General features: G+C 42.2%; 1 protein-coding gene and 1 non-coding gene across 2 annotated transcripts in view; both read right to left on the bottom strand.

The window, feature by feature from the left end:
- Nucleotides 1-26,085, bottom strand: part of LOC126094713 (zwei Ig domain protein zig-8-like) — a 989,984-nt gene that overhangs the window by 758,214 nt on the left and 205,685 nt on the right. The gene's annotated exons all lie outside the window — the stretch shown is intronic.
- Trnaa-cgc (transfer RNA alanine (anticodon CGC)) lies at nt 5,940-6,012 on the bottom strand. The gene has a single exon. It is a non-coding gene; the product is annotated as a tRNA-Ala (tRNA).

Genomic DNA, 26,085 nt, shown 5'->3' with positions numbered 1-26,085 from the left:
TTATAGTTACATGTGTTCTGTGTAACGAGCCACCGGAGACCAAAGGCGCTTTCTATCGAAAGATTCAGAAGATACTGCTGAACAACCTCTAAATTCTTTTGGTAAGATTCGGGTTCCAAGTGTACATGACCATCACATGAAGAAATTCTGAGGAATAAAATACAGGAAGTGAAAAGTCATCTGTAAATTATACTGTACAGTTATAATAGTAGAAAGGTTTGAAAAACAGCCATTAACTGAGAATAGAGTAAAGCAGTGAAGGAAAGGAAGGAGACATTTGGGAAAGAATATAAATTTGAGGCACATCATATCCAAATTTAAGTATGTCGTTGTTGTTGCCATAATGTCAGAGGCGGAAAGGTGCTTGGAAGAATAGGAAACAAAGCAATTAATGACATTAGCTGCCAGTGGGCATAGATTTAAGTCAGTGGGGGAAACTGAAAATTTGTGCCAATCTGGATTACTAACATGGGTCTTCTTCTTACTAAGTAAATGCGCTGTCCACTGTTCCATCCGGAAACAGATTTCACTGCAACTTCACAGACTACCCTAGCACGCCTTCCATCAGACCAAATTTCTGAACTTATCCACACTCTACTGATGTAATGCCTCTTGTCCATCATCGTCATTACTCATGTTATTGATTCGTAGTGGTTACAGGAACATAATGGTATCAGTTCTTTGGGACATTCGCATTATTTAAATGGAATTATATTTCTTCGGGAGTCGAGTGCAAACAGGGGTGTTGAAGGGTAGTACCATGCAGTCGAACTAAATTAGGTGTTGCTAAATGAATTGCATTAGGACATGAAACAAAAATAGTAGACGAGTTTCCCTATTTGGGCAGCAAAATAATGGACGGCAGAACTATTGTAGAGGATGTATTTCAGACGAACAATAGAAATAAAACCAGGTCAAAAAAGAAGAATAAATTTTAAAATGATTAATAGTACTAAGATTTATTGGGTCATTAGTCTCAAAAGAAAGTAATACGTAGAGTATAAACAGTACAGACAAACAGTTAGGAGAAACTGAAATATGTTGATAATGATTAAGTGGGTACATTGGATAACGGAACGATCTGTACTGAATTCAACTACGGGAAAGTTAATTATTTGCATACCTCGATTGAAAGAAATGGTATGTTGATTGCAAACTTCCAGGGCCATCACGGAATAGTAAAATTGAAGCGAGAGACGTGTAAAGGGTTAACATAGCAGCAATACCGTGGTTTGATTATGGTAAATACTTCCAAGCGGATATGCTCATATGATAGAGTATTTTTGCAGAGATAAGAAGACTTGCTTCCGTTCCAGTATATTATTGAGACGCATCAAAATGTACTTCAAACTGAAGACCACGACTACAATATGATCCTTTTGATAAGGCTGGCAGTCTGTTAATTTCAGGTCGCATCAACATTCTCTGAAATACAGTCTCAACTGCACGTGTTATGTTATAATATTTATTTATTTATTTATGCATTTATTTTACCTGGCAAGATTAGGGCCTTCAGGCCCTCTCTTACACCTAACCAGGCATACTCAGATTCAACAAATTTCAGTTTCTACAGAACATTAAGGACATATAACATGTTATACAGTATTAATGTTACAGAAAAAATTAGAGATTATAAAAGTACTACAATGATAATTATAACAATCAAAAAGTAATTATAATAATCAAGAATAATAATAATAATAGTAATGACTATGTATAGGAAAATGAACATATTTTTTCTTTTATGAATGTCAGTCCTATTGCTAGTTGGGAATTTTCTCGTTATATTCTTGCAGCTTGTGAGTTATTCTCATCAAGCAGAGACATAAGACGATAGAATGGGGTGAAAGAGATATAGAAAAGGTAGATAAGTTAGAGGAGGAGAAATGGAATGGTAAAATTCGAAGCTATGACGGAGAGGAGAAAGAAAAAGATGAGAGGGGCACGACAATGGTGGCTATACCGTCCCTAATATGTAAGTCTTGAGTTCCCTCTTGAATGTTAAGTGGTTCTGGATAAGACGCAGATCACAGGGGAGCGCGTTCCATAGTCGTATGGCTGAGATGGAGAAGGACACAGAGAAAGATTTTGTGTTATGTAAAGGTACAGCCAAGATGCTAGATGTATCCGATCTGGTATTGCGGTTGTGGAATGATGATAGGTGTTTAATGTGAGAAGATAAGTATTGGGGGCACCAGTGGCTAAGAAATCGTTGAAGTAAGCACATCGTGTGGAGATCGCGTGCCTTATGTGGGCGTATCCAACCTAGCTGGGAGTATGAAGGACTGATATGATCATACAACCGTATATTGCATACGTATCTAACGCAAGCATTCATCACTAGCTCGAGGCATCTCGAATTTTCACTATTTGTGCCGTGTTGAACTACATCACAGTAGTAAAGATTAGGCAAGACTAGTGTTTAATATAATAAAAGAAAAACGGAAATGAAGATGTAATGAATCTTGATTTTCATCGAAAATAATTATCTATATCTTTGGTTACTAAACGCCCATGGACATGTAATGAATTAGTTTTACATACAGTAACGGCAACTTTATGTAAACCACTTCGAACCCATACTCTGACAGAGCCCTAGATGCACACTTTAAGTGAGTAATGTTCTTGCTGAATGAGCTGTTTCTGAACTGTCTGAAACTTCTTCTAGTAGCTTAAATTTTGCCCAGTTCTCTTAGCTAGGATATTTTGCTGTCAAGAAAATAAAATGCCCGTAAGAGCCGGAGATGGGTTTGGTGTTTCACGTACGAACTGCCGTCTAGACAACAGCTTTTCATTATTTTAGTTATTATTCATACTGCCATCATAAAATAAGTATTCAAGATTGTGCTCAACACACAGTACGAAGCAGCAATAGAGTGTTGGGGACTTGAAGGTATGGATTGATCTTAGCCTTTAGTACATTTCTTATCATTACTGTCTGTCAGAAGTTTTAGATAATTAGAATTTCGTTATTTTAGTTAGTAAAATATAGACGAAATTTTTATCAAATAGTCATTCATATTTTTCAACTTCTTGTGCTTGTAAATTGTTTCCCTGTAACTTTATCGCCTTACCATTTTTACGTAAGTGAATGGTACCTTTGCGAATCCTAGTTCAACATATATTTTAAGCCTGACAGCAAGTTTCTCAAAAGCTAACACAGTGCTGCATAAAAATCCGAGATTCTTTCTGGCGCTTCAAGACCATGATGAATTAAGTCCAGGAAACTGAGATACGAAAGAATAACGCCTTAGTAAGGAACCAAGAAAATGGGTCCTCGTTTGAATAAAGCTTTAATACTACGAACAGGTGTAAGGAAGTTCAGTTCGAATAGAAAGATATCGACTAAGTAGCAATTTAAAAATACATCACCTTCTTAATTCCTGTCCAACTGCTGTAGATGTGTCAATACCAGCGAAACAAAGTTCTAATTTTGCCACATCACAGATTGCTAAATTAAAACAGAATGACAGGGTTGCGGGTACTGCTACGCCCCGGACAGAATAAGACGTATATTACACATTATGGACGAGATGAAATGTTAAATAAAACAGAACATTCTATGGCTTTCAAATGGCCAAGTGCGAGACTGTAAATCGAATGGTCGGTTCAAAGGTTTTTATTTATTTTTGTCCATACTTTGACATCAGGCAGTGTGTTTATGAAAAACGCCATGTTGCCCCGTATTCGGAGGTACGTTCAATTTTTTGCCAAATGTGACTGGTTGAGTAAATCAATTCGAAGTCCGCAGGATACCATTTCAAACAAAACTATATACTAATGAAGCACTACGGTGCTCAACTAATCTGCCTTAGTGTTGATGACGCTTTACCTGTTGTATTGTAGGTCAAAAAATTATTGTTAGGTTTTTAGTATGAAAACCTACATATTTATTTAATTCAGTGTAATTTCGGATACGATACTTATCATTATGTAGTTTAACTAGAAACGTTTACAGCTTTAACAGTCGCTAATTTCCTGGTGGCTGTTGTCTTTGATTAACGTTTCATCTGAATAATATTTCTCTACACTAATAGACTGGTATCACATAATTACATGTTTGCCTCGATCAATAATAATATCCTTAAGTCCTTCAAAATAATATGAAACAAATTGATAACAAAGTATCTCGACAGTGACGTCGCTTAAAATCATAAGACCTGTTTCGTGTCCGTTTGAAAATGGGCTGTGACCGTATTGCATCAGGATATTAATAAATTATTTGTAGTCTATATAAACATTTAACTTGTGTAAGTTCCATTATTACCATTAACATCTCGTTTGGACGTAATATAATATACAGGTTGAATCACCAAACACTTGCACCACAAATGTTGAACAAACTGGAAGTGCCATTGATGTGCGGCTTACACAGAACGGATTGGTTGTCAGGGGCCCGTATCGTTAGCTGATAAACAGATTGTGCTAATACTTAGAAAACGAGTTTGTTTTGCAATCTTGCAGTTTTTAACTGACTAATTCTGTTGACATTAGCTAAAAGTGGGCCAAAACAGAATGTTTATGTTGCACGATTCTAGTGCGGGTCGTTTACGAGGTATCGTACTTTGAAAACTTCCCTCAAGGACACTTGTACAATACCTGTGGTAGCACACACAACGGAACAACAAATGCGCTACACTAGTTAACTGGATTCTGGCCAGTAACGCGTTGACTATCAGAGATTGCGTTCAAAATGACCAACAGCAGCTTCCCGTCTGGTACAGGACGACTGCTACACACGTGGTAGCTTTTCACCGTAGATCTCCTTCCAGACATACATCGTTGCGTATCATCGGGTGTTTGGTATGTCCTAGCAGACAGCTCACTTCAGCTGAAAGAAGTCTACAGGCGTCAAATCCGGGTAACGTGCCGGCCAAGGTTAACGTCCCCTGCGTCCAGCCCAACGATTTAGAAAAATCTGTGAAGACATGCTATAGTAATTCGTGCACTATGGGAATGGACAGCCAGCATGTTGGTACAACAGGTCGCTCGTAGTCTGCAGGGGAATGTCTTCTAGTATCCGTTGAAGGTGGTCTGTTAGGGAGCTGCGATACTTAGGTGCGTTCAGTGATCCACCTCATAATCGTTTCCACGCAGCTCTTGGTGGAGAGAGATATGATGAGGATGGAACCTATGTCGATGGAGAATGCGTAAGACACTTGCCTCACTCATGCCACTTCCTCGTGTGACTGCGCGGGAGCTAACGCGCGGATCATCTGCAACAGCAGCAACAACATAAATTTTCCATTCTTAAGTGGTCACTTGTTCCTTCTGTTACGTTTCTAAATGAGGCACTACACTTTCATCCAACTAGTTGAAGATGATAATAAAGAATTTGCACCACACACTGTACAAGAATCAACTACATTCTTCCTACACTCCCCATTCACAATTGGCATGTCGGCATTTCCACTGCATTGGTAAATCCCATCGTCCACTCACGACCTGCTGCTTTTTCAGTCCCTCTGTACGTCATTAGCAGGTCGGAATGCACTCAAGGAACACACAAGCACACTGTAAGCAATCATAACAACATTGTACATACACTATGTGATCAAAAGTATCCGGACCCATCCAAAAACATACGTTTTTATATTAGGTGCATTGTGCTGCCACCTACTGCCAGGTACTCCATATCAGTGACCTCAATAGTCATTACACATCGTGAGAGAGCACAATGGGACGCTCCGCGGAACACTCGGTCTTCGAACGTGGTCAGGTGATTGGGTGTCACTTGTGTCATACGTCTGCACGCGAGATTTCGAAGGGGGGGGGGAGATTAGTGTTTAACGTCCCGTCGACAACGAGGTCATTAGAGACGGAGCGCAAGCTCGGGTGAGGGAAGGATGCGGAAGGAAATCGGCCGTGCCCTTTCAAAGGAACCATCCCGGCATTTGCCTGAAGCGATTTAGGGAAATCACGGAAAACCTAAATCAGGATGGCCGGAGACGGGATTGAACCGTCGTCCTCCCGAATGCGAGTCCAGTGCGCTAACCGCTGCGCCACCTCGCTCGGTACGAGATTTCGACACTCTTTGAACATCTCTATGTCCACTGTTTCCGATGTGATGGTGAAGTGGATACGTGAAGGTACACGTACAGCACAAAAGCGTACAGGCCGACCTCGTCTGTTGACTGAGAGAGACCGCTGAGAGTTGAAGAAGGTCGTAATATGTAACACTCTGACATCTATCCAGACCATCACACAGGAATTCCAAACAGCTTCAGGACAATCTGCAAGTACTATGACAGTTAAGGGGAGGTGAGAAAATTTTGATTACATAGTCTAGCGGCGGTTCATAAGCCACACTTCAGCCGGTAAATGCCGAACGACGCCTCGATTCGTGTAAGGTGCTTAAACATTGGACGATTGGACAGTGGAGAAACGTTGTGTGGAGTGACGAATGACAGTACACAATGTGGCGATCCGATGGCAGGGTGTGGGTATGGCGAATACCCGATGAACGTTATCTACCAGCGTGTATGTGCCAACAGATAGTTCGGAGGCGGTGGTGTTACGGTGTGGTCGTGTTTTTCATGGTAGGGGCTTGCTCCTCTCGTTGTTAAGCATGGCCGGTCGAAGTGGCCGGACTGCAGGCTCTGCAGTCTGGAACCGCGAGACCGCTACGGCCGCAGGTTCGAACCCTGCCTCGGGCATGGATGTGTGTGATGTCCTTAGGTTAGTTAGGTTTAACTAGTTCTAAGTTCTAGGGGACTAATGACCTCAGAAGTTGAGTCCCATAGTGCTCAGAGCCATTTGAACCATTTTTTGTTAAGCATGGCACTATCACAGCACAAGCCCACATTGATGTTTAAATCACCTTCTTGCTTCCCACTGTTGAAGAGCGATTCGGGGATGGCACATGTTCACAATGCACGGCCTGTGTCCGAGTGGTTACACGACAATAACATCCTTGTAATGGACGAGCCTGCACAAAGTGCTGACCTGAATCCTACAGAGCACTTTTGGGATGTTTCGGAAAGCCGACTTCGTGCCAGGCCTCACCAGGCCGACATCCTCAGTGCAGCACTCAGTAAAGAATGGGATGCCATTCCCCAAGAAACCTTCCAGCTCCTCATTGAACATATGCCTGCGAGAGTGGAAGCTGTTATCAAGGCTAAGTGTGGGCCAACACCAAATTGAATTCCAGCATTACCGACGGAAGGCGCCACGAACTTGTAAGTCATTTTCAGACAGATGTCCAGATTCTTTTGATCACATAGCGTAGCAGCTACGCAAGTTGAGTGGCACAAACAAGTGTCCGTGCGGAGACTTGTCAAAATACGACTCACACTAGAATCCTGCCACAAACATCACTGTCATTGTTCTTTCTTCTTTCCTTTTGCTTGTGCCTTTATACCACAGTTCGCAGAGTCGGCATGGTTAGGTTCGGATTTGGCAGGATTAATGTTAAGGGGTGCCCTAATGCCCTTCCTGCCGCCACCCCCTAACCCCTGGGACGGAATAACAGGTCTGTGAAGCCCTAAGATGTTCTGGGCCGCACGCGCGCTACACTGAAGGAATTAGCGTGTTTTCCTAGGCCAAAAGGTCGGGGTAACCCGCTGAACCTCCTTCGTGCTAGGGATTGGGGCTTGCCATTTTTCCCCACCGAACGACGAATTCCCAGTAAGCGCGAGTCATAAGCTCGCGTTGATTACGTCCGTGCCCTTTATACACACCGCCCGTTGCTACTTCCCCTGGTGTCTGCGGCTGGTGTAATCCAGGGAATAGTGCGAACGTATTCAGATGTCTTTTAGTTGTGTAACTGAGGCGGGACATGGGGACCAGCCCGGTATTCACCTAGGGGGAATGCGGAAAACCCCCTAAGACCCACATCCTGGCTGGCCGGTCGGGCGGACTCGATCCGGGGCCGGCGTGCCTACCCGAGTGAAGGAAGCAGTGCATTAGCGCTCTCGTTTAAGCTGGCGGATTTTACCACTGACATTGCAGTTTACCCTAATTTTAATTTGTTAATGACAAGAGGCATTATTCCATTTAAACAAGTGTTGTATGTTTTCACAAGAATTACACTTTCTAAATATTATTACAATCTGTTTATTGGCTGGCATTACAAGCCCTTGTCTACCAATCCATTCTGTAAAAAAAAACTACACATCAATAACACCTCTCTTTTTTGCAATATTTGTGGTACAATTTTTAGGTGAGTCAATCTGTGTTTTAATTAATCTATTTCACACGTTTTTTAATTATTCCTCGTAATCATCGGTTCAGGTAATTTGTTTTGGAAACTGGCATAGTTCCGCTCAGTCGAGCGAGATAATCAATCGTAAAATAATTAAACCACCAACACAAATTTTAGGTCGGTTTTGCTATGACGAATTACTAGGTAGGCAAATGGAATGACTATATATTTTCACTTAATATTCCTTTCATTCGTGACACCTAGAACACAACTCTATGGCCCATTAACATACGACATAGCCTAAACCATTCCAGAAGCTATTACATCGGCAATACAGTGAGTCAGTTATATTTCACAGACGTTAATTTATTTTCATGATTTGAAACGTAGAAAAGTACACATTGCTTACATGTGCAGTTAAGACGTTTAATTTATGTTTCGCACTTCATATGTTTTTTCATGACCGCGTTACACCATCGCTGTTTATTCGGTGGCATCCTGGTTTTCTTCAACTACTGTTTCGAACATTTTCACTTCGCTATTGCCTGTTCACGCAGGATGCTGACTCGAGTGTAATTTGACTGAGTGCTTGTGTGGCCATCAAGTAGGCTACACGACCCGCGCCACTCAGTGGCACCTCTTCTGTAGGGCAACATTTCATTCTCACAACGTAACCGCATCCCCAGCTCCGCCTCTCATCATCCCTCCCACTCATCCAGATACACACACACACACACACACGCACACACACACACACACACACACACACACAAACACTCACGCACGCCACCCATTCAGACTGTTGCAAACAACGCGCTTCGCCTACCTCGACAGCATAACTCTTGATAACGATCAGCGAGTCTCTAATTCAAACGTCTGCCGCATACGCCTCGTACTCTCTGTCCCGTGTAGTGGACTACAAATTCTCTCACTCTGGAACCAGCGTTTTGTCATTGGCTATCTGCTCAAGTTTACGGTTTGTTTGGTCACCGCTATCGCTTCTGCGTAAATTTATAATAAGCTGCTACTATTCCTGCTTAGGCCAGCCGCTAATTCGTTTTGTCCCACTTCGACGCCTGTCACATGAAATGTGATTTTACAAATGAAATACTGATTCCTTTAGTTTTCATATCGATATTACTTCCGGCTTATTTATAGTTTTATTACGTTTATCCCAATCTGTGTAAGGGAAAAACGCATATAGCAGTTTGATGACGGCGTGTTATTAATATAAGGCATCGTATGAGTTTCTAAGGGCTTCTGCTCTTGGACGATGTGTATCTTTTGCTATTCATGATGAGTTCTATGCATTACAAAGAACTGGATGAGAGGCGAAGGCTTTCACGACCTGATGACATTGCTGCTGGTAAACTTTACGACGTGTAAGGTCGTGGTCCACGAAAAACTTCTGCTCCTAACGTTTCGTCCGAAACTGCGCTGAACGTCTTCAGAGGCGTTGTTCTCCGCTTAGTATTGCCGGAGTAGTTCTGGACAAACATTAGGAAGCGAAAAGTTTCTTGGACCAAGACCTCTATCCCGAAAGGTTTACCAGCAACAGCGAACAAGGAGCGTTCAATAAGTAATGCTACACATTTTTGTTCTGAAAGCAAGTTGGTTTTTTTCAGGTATCCAATATAGTATATTATCCCTTAAACCCTTGCTTACAAAATCCTATTTTTCAATATAATGTCAGTTTAATGCGACGGCCTTATGCCAACTTATTGGGAGGGCGTGTACGCCCGCATGGTACCACTCTATTGGTCGACGCCTGAGCCATAGTCTTACTGCATCAGTAACGTCCCAATCATAAACGTACTGCTTCATGCAGAGTGCATAATTCATCACTATTCATAGGGTTAAATTGATGGAAGGTTCCAGATCCGGGCTATAGGGTTCTGTAGGGTTAATGAGAAAAACCAGTCCAATCAAGTTTTGTGACAAACTGCCATTGGTTTCTGTTTCGGGTTCTTCGGACGAAGTTCATATAATGATTTTTCTGACGTTTCACCAGTACGATGGCTGACATTGTCAGAGCTTCACCCTCCACTGCCGGTGGTGAACTGGAGCCGAGCTCGCGGCCGCAGGTTGTCTGTACCTGGCGCGCCAGCGTCCGAGGGCTTCTCCGCGGTCACTTCCGTTGAAGTTCTCTTGCTACCTGCGACGGTAGTTCGCTGCAGTACGGGAAGCCAGGATCCGTTTACCTTAAGGCTTTCCTCTTTCTTGTAGAAACTGTTCGCGTGTTTTTGGATTTCTACAGCTTCTCTGAACAAGCGCGTGTGATAGTGCTTCTCTACAGCCAGAACTTTCGTGTCGGCGAATTTTATTACGTGGTCGGTCTCATTCAGTGCGTGCTCTGCCACGGTCCTTTTCTCTACCTGCCCCAACCTGCAATGTCGCTTATGTTCTTTGAGCGTGGTGTTGATTGTTCGTCCAGTCATTTCGACGAAAGCCTTAACAATTTTGTAAAGTTTTCTGAACTCGTCTCGGGTGAGCAGATTTGTGTGAAGCCTCGCGGTGTCATGGAGAAACTCGGTAGCGGTGATTACCTCGAATGAGCATGTGCGCACCTACCAGCATTCTAGGAGTCACAGCTGTGTGGGCGTCACAAAGGAGATCGGACAGATTAACGCGATGTTGTTGCAATGATGACAGACTCCTCGCCCAGTGCCTCACTGTGCCTTTGTTCACTGGCAGGTCTCCTTCACCACCAGGTCTCCGTAGACAGGCTAGGCTGCAAGCGGCTATGAATATTTCCGTTGCTCTGGTTTTCCGCCAAAAGAAAGTCAAAGACAGCTACCTGCTTTGAACGCACCTCCGTGGCCGGCCGCTGTTGTCGAGCGGTTCTAGGCACTTCAATCTGGACCCCGCGACCGCTACGGTCGCAGGTTCGAATCCTGCCTCGGGCATGGATGTGTGCGATGTCTTTAGGTTAAGTAGGTTTAGGTAGTTCTAGGGACTGATGAATTCAGATGTTAAGTTCCATACTGCTCAGAGCCATTTGAACGCACCCCCGTTTCAGACGCCTCTTTGGAGGCTCCGTATAGCACCGCCACCTATCAGAATTTCATAAAACTGTAGGAGGTGAAGCGGCATTATTCTACGATGTCCCACAACAAATTCCTCTTTATTTTGCAGCCGAAATTGGCCGACGAACAAAATTTCATGCATTATGTATTGGTTTGCCGCTGTATGTTCACATTAGTGGCTTGGAAGGTAGTTGACTTCAGCAGCCTCTGTGGACATGAGAAACACAGGAAGAAGTTGAAACTTCCTGGCAGATTAAAACTGTGTGCCCGGCCGAGACTCGAACTCGGAACCTTTGCCTTTCGCGGGCAAGTGCTCTACCATCTGAGCTACCGAAGCACGACTCACGCCCGGCACTCACAGTTTTATTTCTGTCAGTACCTCGTCTCCTATCTTCCAAACTTTACAAAAGTTCTCCTGTGAACCTTGCAGAACTCTAATTCTGGAAACATCCCCCAGGCTGTGGCTGGGCCATGTCTCCGCAGTATCCTTTCTTTCAGGAGTGCTAGTTCTGCAAGGTTCGCAGGAGAGCTTCTGTAAAGTTTGGAAGGTAGGAGACGAGGTATTGGCAGAAATAAAACTGTGAGTACCGGGTGTGAGTCGTGCTTCGGTAGCTCAGATGGTAGAGCACTTGCCCGCGAAAGGCAAAGGTCCCGAGTTCGAGTCTCGGCCGGGCACACAGTTTTAATCTGCCAGGAAGTTTCATATCAGCGCACACTCCGCTGCAGAGTGAAAATCTCATTCTACAGGAAGAAGTTATTTTTCTATAACCTGACAAGAACTGAGATGTACCTGCTGCGTTGTAACACATCTATGAACATTCTCGTATTAGTGATATAGCTGCAAAATGTTTTCAGACTTAGAAGTAGACGAAAATCCTCACAAGAAGCAATCCTGTTGGCAGAACATCCGCAACTGAGCATTATAGCAGAGGTTGAAAATACCGCTTCGGTTATAAATTACCTTATTTTCACACGACCGGTTTCGGACTGTAATAATTCCATCCTCAGGTGTCGTAGCTGTGTGGGCTCTGGTCCCCAAGTGCCGCGTGTACCAGGCGCGGTGTGCTGCCTATGAGCGCAGAACAGGGAGTCCAAACAATCCTGTTGGCAGAACATCCGCAACTGAGCATTACAGCAGAGGTTGAAAATACCGCGGCGCCCGGGGACCGCAGCACAGCTACGACAACTGAGGATGGGCTTATTACAGTCCGAAACCGGTAGTGTAAAAATAAAGTAACTTACAACTGAAGCAGTATTTTGAATCTCTGCCTCAGAAGAAGGTTTTGGTGATTAATATGCTGCAATGCACTAACAAATTCGAGAACTTCAAACAGGTTACTCCTATACGAGAGTGCCTGAATACTACGAGACAAAATGAATGACTGTCTGCACTCATATGTTGCGTATTGTGTCCAGGTTCTGCCAGATAGTGACCTCAAGGTTGGAACTAGTTAGAGAATAATAAATATCCTTCAGCAGCTTGATGTAGTCATTTAGATGAAACAACAACTAGATAACCTGGTGACCACTGGGAGTTTAGGAAAGGAGAACAGTTTTCTAATCCAAAAATGACTGTATGTGTCACATACACTTCCTTCCATCTTTCGATGTTTTCGTGCAAAAAGTAGTTGAGGAAAGCTGAAAGTTAGCTCGTAAAAAGAGGCACGCTTCTAAACCATTTTTGTTAGTTAACGTTTTGTGTCTTAAGCACACATAAACAATCATGGCGTTTAACAGAGACTTTTGCCAAAACTGTATTATTTTTGGGGTTTTCAGTATTACTTACACGTTTTTGATTGGTATCCATGATTTGAAATGAGGGAACGAGAGCAGTATGCGAGACTTTAAAGGTAACATAACTTTAATCCTGTGGTTTATTTCTCTTACAGAAGTATAAATTACTTTGTTGTGGGTCTTTTGTGTGGATGCATTCCCTTCTCACGATTTGACAGTGCTGCAGGATCTGGCATTCGCACACCACTACAGCTTTGTGGTCGATTGGAACACAATGCGGTAGATTTGCGCCACTTAGTTACCAAAAAAAAGAGAGAATCATTAATATTCAAAATATATGAATTAGTAGACCCTACTGTAATGGAGTTTCATGGATGTAAGCAAAATTAATTTAGGACTGTGTCTTAGAATTTCGTCACCCACACATAATGGTCGGTATGAGTAAATTAGGAGTATCTTTAATAACGCCCCAGCATTATGTAATGACGTCTGCAGACGTAACGCAGCGATGGTCTCCGTCGAGCGACCAGGGAGTAGTGTTACAACAGGCTTTTTCAACTAAGAGCTGGCCACGGAGAGGAAATATCAAAGAAGCTGTATGTATGGACGCACGTACATGCGTGGATAACACATGCCTAGAGCAATGGCCTGAATGATTTCCGCAAAGCCATTTCCCGGATTGCGGCCCACTGGTCTGCTCAACGTTCCACTCCGAAATTGGGCACAAATTTAGGTCACTACTCTGCACGTGTGGGCGGCTGCACAAGATTTGCTCCGGCTCGGCTATCTGGTCGACCCTCTCTGACGGTTTCCCGCACAATGCATTCACCCGCTCCGACAGAATGGACATTTCTGCAGCGGCAGGAAATTCGGTTACGCGGAAGATGCACCGTGCAGCGAGTGGCGAAAATTATTCTGTTCCGCAATTCAGTAGATAAAAGTCATTTTAGCTCTGTAAAGCCTTTTAGCAGGGATTTGCGTTGAACTAAGTCTATTACTTTTACTGTTCCCCGAAATATAGCTGGAGGGTACTTTGAACGCAGACCCCAGCATAGTTTTTCCACTGCGAAATACGTAGTAAGAATTGGGAAATATCTGAATAATTACCTTCTTACGAGAAGGAACAAATCCGGCAACGAATAGTACAGAAAAATACGTGTATTACACGTTAAAATACTAACGTGTACGCTGTGACTAGCCAAATAATAGAAATGCTCAGTGACACATTTTTTGTTACGTACTGGATTACTCGATACGCTGCATACAATTACTATACGATATAGGTAAGTTCAATATTTAATTATTTTTATCATGTCAGCAACACCAGCAACCGTTACGAAATTTCCTCGAATGAAAAACAGCCCACAGTAGCACTAATTGTGTTCTAAATCGAAACAGGCTTAAGTCTGTTGAAGGTATTTTTATTTTTTGATCCTAACGCAGCCGCGGGGCTAAGACGTTTTTCGTTTTTAAAAGCTTATGCAAGTAATGTTACCATATACGTAATTTTACAAGTTTATGTATAGATTGTATTATTGGTCGAGTTGTTGTTTTGATCACTTTTTAGGACTTCTGAAGAAGGCGATTTTATTATAGTTGAAATCAAGGTCAAGATTTAGAACAAACACAGTTAGTGCAACTGTGGAGTGTTTTTCATTCGAGACAATTCAATATTTCAGTCTCACGTTTCGTATTAGTTTAAGAACACAAACAAAATATATTTGTAAACTAACATGAATAAAATGCGTTTCAGCATGAATGTAACATATTGAATATTAAATTTATTAATTTCAAAAGAACTTAATATATCATATACTTATTTTACTTCGAAATTTCGTTATTCAGGAATAATCATACTTCATGTAATTGACATTTGAGTCGTTAATCATGCACTTCCAGAATAAGATCAGAAAAGATAATCGATAACTAGCTCACTTGTTATATGAAAGATTTTCTTTGATCTATACATTATCTTTGTTCTTATTGACTAGTAGCTGGAAGTTATTGTAGGTGATTGGTGGAAAGTTGCTGTAAATTATGTGTCATGTAGTATTCTTAATTTCAGACATTTTTGATCGTTGGAATAGTGCTGTGTCAGAATGATGAGATGTAAATGCTGTAAGTGATTGACAAATTGCTTGGGACAAGTAATTTTGCTTACAAATTTCGATCTATAACCTGAATATCCTCCTCGAAGCAAAAATACACCTCTAGTTAATGAGGCAACAAAGATGTCGATGTAAATCGAATGAAGACAGTAAGTTAAGTAATGAGAATGACCTCGTTAATTTTTAACTTTTTTAATGAGTAATTCAAGCTTTCCTCCTACTTTTTTTTCAGTAGCAGAACATACCACGCGAACAGATGCAGAGAAATAATTTGAAAGGTTTGCTGTAAAATTATATTTGACAAAGCAGTAGATACGGGAGACAGTTTTTCAGTTGAGGCAGAGGTTGAGATAAGTAAGGACGTAGCGCTCATCTGTTCCACTCAGATGAAAAGAGGAATTCGTGGTGGGCCCATCAAACCAGTCAGAAGACTGTTGACTCAAAAGAAAAAGAAGGCAAATATTTGATGACAGACTTCTGCAGTACATCAGATGATACAAGGGATATCGGAAATAATGTATGAAGCATCTTCAAATATTGCAACCTCAGCAGTACGCAGATGGAGTGTGAATATTACATAGCTGTGGAGAATAATGTTTACAGTGACTTCCTTCTTGGAAAATTCTCGTTTAGGAACATTTTTGAGTGTTTCCAACACAACAAAAAATATCAGCTTTTTAAATGCGCAGTTAAACATGGGTCATTGTTATTTAAACTGCGTTATGACGTTACTGAACAGAGCGAGCAGACCACAGTTCGATCATATTTCTCTCGAATTGATCCAGTGATTCATGAGCTAGAGCTTGCAGGGTATGAAAACGTGCTGTTTCAAAGAAAAAATAGATAATTATGACAAATGTTTTTCTTTCAATATTTTACACTAAAGTATCGGAAAATACTAGCTCGAACTGCAGAAGCGTCCAGAGTAAGCTTTCACTGTACACCGGAGTGTACGCAAATTAGAAGCGTCCTGTAGGATTAAAATTCTTTGCCCGACCGTGACACGAAGCATAATCAATTTCATTCCGTAGGGCGTTGTTCTGTGTACTGAATTATTCATGCACGACAAACGTCACTCACAGACGCTTTACTTCTAACAAAACCTATTTCGATCCTACCAAATGTCACAACGTTCATCCAGCAAGCCACATCGGAATTGTATTCTTGGAAGTGAGGGTACTGGTGAGAAATTGCTTACCCGCAGGCTAATGGAGTGCTTCCGCGATTAATTTACACTATGAAACAGGTGTACCCTTATATTGTACGAAACCGATCTAAAGGGCCCAACCTTGACCGAGCGAGATGGCGCAGTGGTCAGCTGGACTCGTACTCCAGAGGACGACGGTTCAAACCCGAGTCCGGCCATCCTGATTTAGGCTTTCCGTAATTTCCCTAAATCTCTGCAGGCAAATGATGGAACGGTTTCTTTGAAAGGGCAGGGCCGATAGTTTCCCCATCGTTCCCTAATCCGATAGGATCGACGACCTAGCTTGTTTGGCCCCTCCCCCGAATCAACCAACCAATCCAATCCTTGTTCTAAGTGAATTATACAGGGCGGTTAGAAACTGTTGGAAAAGCTTTAGCCGTGTTTCAGTGTAGGCCATGCTAACCAATAACTGTTAAGAAAAAGATTATACACGTTGAGCTATTTCCGAGTTATTGGAGTTAGACAATAGGACAGTTAGTTGCTTTTGCAAAGTGAAATGATCCCTCAGAGAAAACGTGTTTTTCATTTGGTTTCCTAAAACCGAACAAGAGACCGACACAGAAATAGTATAGAATAGTAGTAAATATGGAATTAGAGCCAAAGACTGACTGATCTTGTGCGCTATCTTCTATGCTATGAGAACAACTGACTCTGAATCTGATGGACAGTTTGAAATGGAGCGCGCAACGGCCTGATTGGCTAACTTCAATGTTAATCAACTCGGAGACCGCATAAAATATAGATTTTTTCCTGAACAATTGTTTCTCATCACACCCTATCCTGGAATGCCCTTACAAGCGGTGTAAATGGAGTTCAGATATGTTTGCCATACACTATGTGATATACGGAAACCTGGCTGAAAATGACTTACAAGGTTGTGGCGTCCTCCGTCGGTAATACTGGAATTCAGTATGGTGTTGGTTCACCCTTAGCCTTGATGACAGCTTCCACTCTCGCAGGCATACGTTCAATCAGGTGGTGGAAGGTTTCTTGGGGAATGGCAGCCCATTCTTCACGGAGTGCTGCTCTTAGGAGAGGTATGGATGTCCGTCGGTGAGGCCTGACACTAAATCGGCGTTCCAAAACATCTGAAAGGTGGTCTGTAGGATTCAGGTCAGGACTGTGTACAGGCCAGTCCATTACAGGGATATTATTGTCGTGTTACCATTCCACCACAGACCGTGCATTATGAACAGGTTCTGATCGTGTCGAAAGATGCAATCACCATCCCGGAATTGTTCTTCAACCCTGGGAAGCAAGAAGGTGCTGAGAAGATCAATGTAGGCCTGTGGTGTGACAGTGCCATGCGAAACAACACGGGGGGCAAGGCCCCTCCATGAAAAATACGATTACATCATTACACTACCGCCTCCGAATTTTACTGTTGACACTACACGCGCTGGCAGATGACGTTCACCACGCATTCGCCAGACCCACAACCTGCCATCGGTTCAAATGTCTCTGAGCACTATGGGACTTAACTTCTGAGGTCATCAGTCCACTAGAACTTAGAACTGCTTAAACCTAACTAACATAAGGACATCACACAGATCCATGCCCGAGGCAGGATTAGAACCAGCGACCGTAGCCGTCGTGCGGTTCCACACTGAAGCGCCTAGAACCGCTCGGCCACCCCGGTCGGCCCTGCCATCGGATCGCCACATGGTGTTCCGTGATTTGTCACTCCACACAACGTTTCTCCACTATTGACTCGTCAAATGTTTACGCTCTTTACACCAAGAGACGCGTCGTTTGGCATTTACCGGCGTGATGAGTGACTCATGAGCAGCCGCTCGACCATGAAATCCAAGCTTTCTCACCTCCCACCTGTCATAGTACTTGCAGTGGGTCCTGATGCAGTTTGGAATTCCTGTGCAATGGTCTGCATAGATGTCTGCCTATTACATATTACGACCCTCTTCAACTGTCGGCGCTTCCTGTCAGTCAGCAGACGAGGTCGGCCTGTACACTTATGTGCTGTACGTGTCCCTTCACGTTTCTATTGCACCATCACATCGGTAACAGTGGACACAGGGATATTTAGGAGTGTGGAAATCTCGCGTAGAGACGTATGACACAAGTGACACCCAATCGCCTGACTACGTTCGAAATCCGTGAGTTCCGAAGTGCGCCCCAATGTGTTCTCTCACGATGTCTAATGATTACTGAGGTCGATGATATGGAGTACCTGGTATTAGGTGGCAGCACAATGCACCTTGTATGAAAAGCGTATGTTATTGGGGGTGTCCGGATACTTTGGATCACATATTGTATTTATTTAGTCTCTCCTAGTGTTTTTGAAGTTGATGTACATTAGAGAAAATCGGTATTGTGTCATTAACCAAACGAACCTGTTTCTAATATGTTCTGTTGAAGAGTATTCCCATTTCATTTCTCCAGTTGATACATTGTCCAGTGACGTTAACGTGATTACCTGTAAAAAGCTTGAGTAACTACCTTTTGCAGCTCGAACCGCTGCGAGGCGTGCGAGGAAGACAGTCGGAAGAGATTCCAAAAGATACGAAGTGGCATGTGGAGCCATGTCGACTCCAGTACCGCGGCCGGCTGCCCTAGGTTTCTTGGTTAAGAATCCCGATCGAGGTGGTTCCACAGATTATCGACTGGATTTGGTGGCCAGTACAATATACTCATCCTGGCCGTATACTGCGAGCTCTGTGATATGTTGCATTGTCCTGCCACTAGTTGACATCATGCTGAGAAAAAATAAACTGCATGTAGTTGTGGACGCGGTCTTCAAGGGTTGGTGCATACTTCTATTAATCCATTCTGCCTTCGAGAATGACGAGATCACCTAGGCACTGCCCTCCGTCTTAGACTCTTTCGACGATTGTTCCATGATGTTTCATGCCGTACAGGTCGGTGGAGCATAAAACGTGAACCATCTGAAAAGGCTACATGTCACTACTCAGCGGACATTTAATTGTAGTATTGGTGTGAAAATCCCAACCCTCGTAACGGACGAACAGCGGTAAGTATGGGTGCCTCAGCCAGGTGCCTGCATCGGAGGCTCGTACGCAGCAAAGTCATTGAAGAGACTCCTTGGGTCATCTGAGCAGTAAGTTGCTCAGCAGTTGCATAGACATGCAACTGCGTGGTTAAATGATGATGGCGTCCTCTTGGGTAAAATATTTATGAGGTAAAATAGTCCCCAATTCGGATCTCCGGGCGGGAACTACTCAGGAGGACGTCGTTATCAGGAGAAAGAAACCTGGCGTTCTACGGACTGGAGCGTGGAATGTCAGATCCCTTAATCGGGCAGGAAGGTTAGAAAATTTAAAAAGGGAAATGGATATGTTAATGTTAGATATAGTGGGAATTAGTGAAGTTCGGTGGCAGGAGGAAAAAGACTTTTAGTGACTTTGATTAATGAAAGTAAATGCCTAGTTGATGTGTTCATGTACCTTATTGAAAGTTATTGATTATTTTTCTTTTCGGTTTACTTAATCGTTCATTATTTGATCCAAGAACATGATTCTGAATGTCGTTGAAGCAGATTTTCTTTCTCTTGTTAAGTTCATACGATAAACTCAGTTAAAGAGGTGAAAGGGCTAATTGAGGAGGCTTAATAGTTGGTAAGATATTTTTTTTTTATAAAGACAGATTACTTAAGCAAAGTTCCAAAAAAAGAGAAGTAAATAAGTTTCAATTGTTATTTGTTTCTGGAACGTTTTACAATTATTCTACCTATATTTCGACAAGGTATTCGCAAATTAAATTTATGAATTCAAGAGACTAGGTCAGTTGTTGTTGTTGTTGTTGTTGTGGTCTTCAGTCCTGAGACTGGTTTGATGCAGCTCTCCATGCTACCCTATTCTGTGCAAGCTTCTTCATCTCCCAGTACATACTGCAACCCACATCCATCTGAATCGGCTTAGTGTATTCATCTCTTGGTCTCCCTCTACGATTTTTACCCTCCACGCTACCCTCCAATGCTAAACTAGTGATCCCTTGATGCCTCACAACATGTCCTACTAACCGGTCAGTAGTGGACTCTAAATATGGAATGTGTATAAGGGTAAAGTTTACAAGTATAGGAGACGCCGTATGTCAGTAGTCAAAATGCATTTGGTACAATAATAATAAACAAATAAAAATGCAAATTTATTCTTATCACAGAAATAATTCTAGTGTTTAGTTAACCTACGAAAGGTACTCAAATTGGTTTCACCTGTTTTAAAATAATACTATGTCTTTTCAACAAAAAAAAAAAGGTTCAAATGGCTCTGAGCACTATGGGACTTAACATCTGTGGTCATCAGTCCCCTAGAACTTATAACTACTGAAACCTAACCAACCTGAGGACATGACACACATCCATGCCCGAGGCAGGATTCGAACCTGCGACCGTAGCAGTCGCGCGGTTCCGGACTGCAGCGCCTTAACCGCGAGACCACCGCGGCCGGCTCTTTTCAACACTCATTTACTAATTCTGCCGGCAATCCTCCGGGACTGTGGATTTTCAAAATTTCATTGGGCTCATTCCATCAGGTGCTCAACATCAAATATCTTGAAGGAATAAACCACATTTGTAAAGCACAAACTAGAATGAAGAATCCATGGGTGTGATACTTGGAGAATGTGGAGACCAATGAATAGTAACTTGTCCGGCAATCCATTTGGAAAAGTGTTCATTTAGAAAGTCCCTCACTATAATCTGGGGTACCCTCACTATAACCGACATATCAACTTTTTCTTAACCGGTTGTAGATGTTACAAAAGTGGACCGTTTTCCTGTTCTAAGAACTTCTGTAGGTAATTTACAGAACTGACAACACCATGAAAAAATATGGCCCGTTTAGCCCACTGCTGAAAAACTCTTGCTTTTGTAAGACTTCCGATCAGTTTCTTATCAGATTGTGTACAACTCCCTGAATACCATGCTTCTATACGGATAATCTTCATGCAGCAAGCCTATATGGTCTCATCTTCAGTTTTTTCTGAATAATTCAAAGGCTTGTTCTTGTTATTCCATACTCCCTGGACACTTTTCTTTGAGATCCAGTTGCGCTAGAACGTTAAAATTCTCCTCTGTAGTAACGGATTTTCGACTGCCTGAACAAGGAAACTCCGCAACTGACCTAGTTGAATTTTTAAAATTATTTTGGGAGTACCTTGTCGAAATGTAGGTAGGTTATTTGTAAAACGTTCCACAAAAAATCAGGAACACCACACCAATCATGGCCATGTGTGAAATGCAAATACACGCTTTTTTGTTGTTAACCATCTATTTATTTTGGATAAAATAATTTCGGGTATTGAGCAGCGTCATTGTAAACTAATAAAACAACTAAATTACCGACGCTTCGTGCGACTTGCTGCGGTCATCTTCAGGGAGGTCCACTACTGTATACTGGTGACTGTCTTTCTTTATAGACTGTCATTTTCGGTTATCTAGCGGCTATGGACGTTACGTATCTGAGATATCAGTGGACGGTTTGAGGAGGCTGTTATTGAAGGGTTGGATCAACGATACGCTATTGTCTGTTCTACGTTGGTGTCTGATTGGAAAGCAGCTATAGTACGTGATTGGTAGAATGTAGTGTATCGGTGTCTGTTGCCTATACCCCTCTGGCAAATGATTCCTTGTTTCTCAGATAACAACAAAACTAAAACTGCGAGTATCAACTGGCTTGTGGCTATGATGCACTAGTCAAGCTCACAGCTGATTACCATTGCGCTGTGCAAAGTATTGCTATTGACAAAACTTACAGCCCATCCTGCAATAAAGGTGGAACATTGTTTAACGCTGTTAAAATATTGTGTACTCAAATAATTCTCGTGTTATGAACATACGCTTTTAAATATTGTGAAAACACTACCTGTCTTAGTACCTAAGTGGAATATCATTTTTAAATTGCAGGAAATAAAATTAAAATAAAAAATAACATAAATTAATATGAAGAATATTCCAACAGACGAACCACAATGTTGAGCAGTGAAGAATTTTGAAGTGAAATATAATCTGGCGTAAAGATTGTTATATCATCAATAACAACGGCCTCGAAAGCCTGGAGACCTATATAATATAGGTGAATATCGCAGCTTCCATCAGACAAATGCTGCGACAGTGAGAAGTAAAGAACCGAAGACAAGTAGGGAAAGAGGGTTCTACGTCACTGAATTTATTCAGAGCAGTTATGCAGAAAATTTTCAAATATGCACGGTCACCGCAAACGTTGGATATCAATGTGCAATAAGCAATCAGAGACGGCACTAACACTGGATAATATACAAGGCGTGTCGTGGGGACGTGGGCACAGTTCAGACGTTGTCGCAATGCGGAAACGGAGCGATGTATCTCTGTCCAGAACGGAATAATCATAGCTAAGAGTCGAAGCATTTTTAAAATTTCCGCCTACCGCTCTGGTAACGGTATACCGTGGATGGCACAACGGCGCTATCCAAACCCGGCGCCGAGGCAAACGTGGTGCGCCAAGCGCCATTGATAAGATGGATGAACGACGGCTGTGGAGATGTGCACGGGTGAATTTAACCTGGCAGTTCGGTGGCAGGAGGAACAATACTTTTGGTCAGGTGAATACAGGGTTATAAATACAAAATCAAATAGGGGTAATGCTGGAGTAGGTTTAATAATGAATAAAAAAAATAGGAGTGCGCGTAAGCTACTACAAACAGCATAGTGAACGCATTATTGTGGCCAAGATAAACACGAAGCCCACGCATACTACAGTAGTACAAGTTTGTATGCCAACTAGATCTGCAGATGATGAAGAAATTGATGAAATGTATGATGAGATAAAAGAAACTATTCAGGTAGTGAAGGGAGATGAAAATTTAATAGTCATAGGTGACTGGAGATCGAGAGTAGGGAAAGGGAGAGAAGGAAACATAGTAGGTGAATATGGATTGGAGGTAAGAAATGAAAGAGGAAGCCGTCTGGTAGAATTTAGCACGGAGCATAACTTAATCTTAGCTAACACTAGGTTCAAGACTCATAAAAGAAGGATGTATGCATGGAAGAATCCTGGAGATACTAGAAGGTATCAGATAGATTATATTACGGTTAGACAGACATTTAGGAACAAGGTTTTAAATTGCAAGACATTTCCAGGGCAGATGTGGACTATGTCCACAGTCTACTGGTTATGAACTGTAGATTAAAACTGAAGAAACTTCAAAAAGGTGAGAATTTAAGGAGATGGGACCTGGATAAACTGACTAAATCAGATGTTGTAGAGAGTTTCAGCGAGAGCATAAGGGAACAATTGACAGGAATGGGGAAAGATATACAATAGAAGAAGAATGGGTTGCTTTGAGAGGTGAAGTAGTGAAAGCAGCAGACAATCAAGTAGGTAAAAAGACGAGGGCTAGTAGAAATCCTTGGGTAACAGAAGAAGTATTGAATTTAATTGATGTAAGGAGAAGATATAAAAAATTCAGTAAATGAAGCAGGCAAAAAGGAATACAAACGTCTCAAAAATTAGATCGACAGGAACTGCAAAATGGCTAAGCAGGGATGGCTAGACGACAAATGTAATGATGTAGAGGCTTATCTCATTAATGTAAGATAGATACTGCTCAAAGGAAAATTAAAGAGACATTTGGAGAAAAGAGAACCACTTGTATGAATAGCAAGAGCTCAGATGTAACTCCAGTTCTAAGCAAAGAAGGCAATGCAGAAAGGTGGAAGGTGTATATAGAGGGTCTATACAAGGGCGATGTACTTGAGGACAGTATTATGGAAATGGAAGAGGATGTAGATGCAGATGAAATGGGAGATTCGATACTGCGTGAAGGGTTTGACAGAGCAGTGAAAGACCTGAGTCGAAATAAGGCCCCGGGAGTAGACAACATTCCATTAGAACTACTGACGGTCTTGGGAGAGCCAGTCATGACAAAACTCTACTATGCAAGACGTTTGAGACAGGCGAAATACTCTTAGACATTAAGAAGAATATAATAATTCCAATCCCAAAGAAAGCAGGTGTTGACAGGTGTGAAAATTACCGAACTATCAGTTTAAGTAAGTTACAGCTACAAAATACTAACGCGAATCCTTTACAGACGAATGGAAAAAGTGGTAGAAGCCGACCTCTGGGAAGATCAGTTTGGATTCCGTAGAAAAGTAGGAATACGTGAGGCAATACTGACCTTACGACTTATCTTAGAATGAAGATTAAGGAAAGGCAAACCTACGTTTCTAACACCTGTAGACTTAGAGAAAGCTTTTGACAATGTTGACTGGAGTACTCTCTTTCAAATTCTTAAGGTGGCAGGGGTAAAATACAGGGAGCGAAAGGCTATTTACAATTTGTACAGATACCAGACGGCAGTTATAAGAGTCGAGAGGCATGAAAGGGAAGCTGTGGTTGGGAAGGGAGTGAGTCAGGATTGTAGCCTCTCCCCGATGTTATTCATTCTGTATAGTGAGGAAGCAGTAAAGGAAACAAAAGAAAAATTCGGTGTAGGTATTAAAATCCATGGAGAAGAAATAAAAACTTTGTGGTTTGCCGATGACATTGTAATTCAGTCAGAGACAGGAAAGGGCTTGGAAGAGCAGTTGAACGGAATGGACAGTGTCTTGAAAGGAGGATATAAGACGAACATCAAGAAAAGCAAACCGAGGATAATCGAATGTAGTCGATTAGGAAATGATACACTTAAAGTAGTAAAGGAGCTTTGCTATTTGGGGAGCAATATAACTAATGATGGTCGAAATAGAGAGGATATAAAATGTAGACTGGCAATGGCAAGGAAAGCGTTTCTGAAGAAGAGAAATTTGTTAATATCGAGTATAAATTTTAGTGTCAGGAAATCATTTCTGAAAGTATATGTATGGAGTGTAGCCATTTATGGAACTGAAATATGGACGATAAATAGTTTGAACAAGAAGAGAATAGAAGCGTTCGAATAGTGGTGCTACAGAAGAATGCTAATGAGGAGGTATTGAACAGAATTTCGGAGGAGTTTGTGGCACAACTTGACAATAAGAAGGGACCGGTTAGTAGGACATTTTCTGTGGCAGCAAGGAATTACAAATTTAATATTGGAGGGAAGCGTGGGGGGTAAAATGGTTCAAATGGCTCTGAGGACTACGCGACTTAACTTCTGAGGTCACCAGTCGCGTAGAACGTAGATCTAATTAAACCTAACTAACCTAAGTACATCACACGCATCCATGCCCGAGGCAGGATTCGAACCTGCGACCGTAGCGGTCGCTCGGCTTCAGACTGTAGCGCCCAGAACCGCACGCCCACTCCGGCCGGCGTGGAGGGTAAAAATCGTAGAGGGAGACCAAGAGATAAATACACTAAGCAGCTTCAGAAGGATGTAGGTTGCAGTAAGTACTGGGAGATGAAGAAGCTTGCACAGGATAGAGTAGCATGGAGAGCTGCATCAAACCAGTCTCAGGACTGAAGACCACAACAACAACAATCAAAGTCAAGACGTAGCTTTTCGCCGATCGAATCCATTTTGCACGCTTATGTTTTACATTTAGTGCATGTCTTGGTAGTTTTTGTGTTTTTAAGGCGTGGACATACTTGGCAACGTGATACCTTTCTTTTTTGTTTGGACTGCAGATTCGTCGAGCCCGCTATTACTTTACAAATTACTGCAAAGAACTTCGTCCGTTACTGTCTGCAAGTTTCTATAGAAATTAATGTAATTCATTTTCCTCTCTTTGATATTAGGTTCGATCAGTGGCATGTCTCATCTGCATCTTCATCGTCCTCTATACCAGGATCAGTTTCATTATCAGATACTTCTGTTTCAACTACATATTGAAAAGTGTCCGGTGGATCCAGTAAGTCGGAGTCCTTGGTACCTTATAATAACACATAACTTTGATCCAGATGGCAGTTATAAGAGTCGAGGGACATGAAA

Source organism: Schistocerca cancellata, chromosome 8 (assembly GCF_023864275.1).
Source record: "Schistocerca cancellata isolate TAMUIC-IGC-003103 chromosome 8, iqSchCanc2.1, whole genome shotgun sequence".
Lineage (NCBI taxonomy): Eukaryota > Metazoa > Arthropoda > Insecta > Orthoptera > Acrididae > Schistocerca > Schistocerca cancellata.
This window is presented reverse-complemented; position numbering and strand designations above follow the sequence as displayed.